Raw genomic sequence first — 1,117 nt, 5'->3', positions numbered from 1 at the left:
CTGCTCCCCTCAGCAGTGTACTTCGTCGATCAGCCTGTTCTGCTCCCCGCTCTGTCTCTGGTGAAGCCTCTCATCCTCCGCATCTACCCCAGTTCTGTATGTACAAATAAATAAATAAATCTTTAAAAAAATAAAAAACTGTGTTTGTTGTTCATATGTTCCAAGTTTGTTGCTTGTCCTTTCATTTTGTGGGCAATTTTTAATGTAAAGTTTTTGTTTTTATCTAATCAAATCTTGTAATCACTTTCTAGCATCAGTTTGACTTACGCCTAAGTTTTTTCCTTTCCTCTCGCTAGTATTTAACTCCACTTCTTATTTCCTTTACATGTAATTTAATGTTGAGTTGTGTCTACATTTGTAAGAGTGTAGGTGAGAAGCCACCAACTGGGTCTTCTCCTTTCCCCAGGTTTACTTTGTTCCAGTAGAACCTCTCTGAGTTGGCTGAGGCTTTTGTTGGGCTCCTGCCACAGATTGAGCCTTCTGCCCAGTTCTGCTCTTCCCCTCCACAGGTGTTTATCCCAAAATAATTCCCAAGTAAATGTCCTGCATGCTAATCTCTAGAGTCTATTTGTGAATTTCTTGTTTCACACAGAAATATTCACTAACGAATAGGAGATCCCAAACAATGCCTTTCACCTAAAACTAACATCTTACCCACTTCAACTGCAATGTGAAGCAATGCCAAGTGCAAATACAGCAACAATTTATTGCTAAGTGAAATTTGAAAGAAACAGAATTTTATGGTATTGATAGAAATGATATTAGGGTACCTTTTAAAGTGACCAAAAGTCATCAATCAATAAGGACTAGTTTAAAATAGCTAAAAATTGAAAAAGGAAAAATCAACAAAATCAACGATGTGCTAGGATCTGCAAAGAGAATGGCCCTTGGCGTCCCCAGTCAACTCTACCAAATGTTAAAGGATGAAATAGAAGAAATAGTAGAGGAAAGAATACTTCCTATTTTATTCTATGGCATCAAAGATGTCAAAGACAGGGCCCTCCCTGATGGCGCAACAGGTCAAAACAGCACTAAGGGGCCCTCCCTGGTGGCGCAGTGTGTTAAAGCAAAGCACTAATGAAGCTAGAGCCACTTCAGCATGAGTTTGATGCCCAAC

The sequence above is a fragment of the Condylura cristata genome, unplaced genomic scaffold (genome assembly GCF_000260355.1).
Source record: "Condylura cristata isolate star-nosed mole 26May11 unplaced genomic scaffold, ConCri1.0 scaffold00003, whole genome shotgun sequence".
Taxonomy (NCBI): domain Eukaryota; kingdom Metazoa; phylum Chordata; class Mammalia; order Eulipotyphla; family Talpidae; genus Condylura; species Condylura cristata.
The sequence above is the reverse complement of the archived record's forward strand: the minus strand, read 5'-3'. Positions refer to the sequence as shown.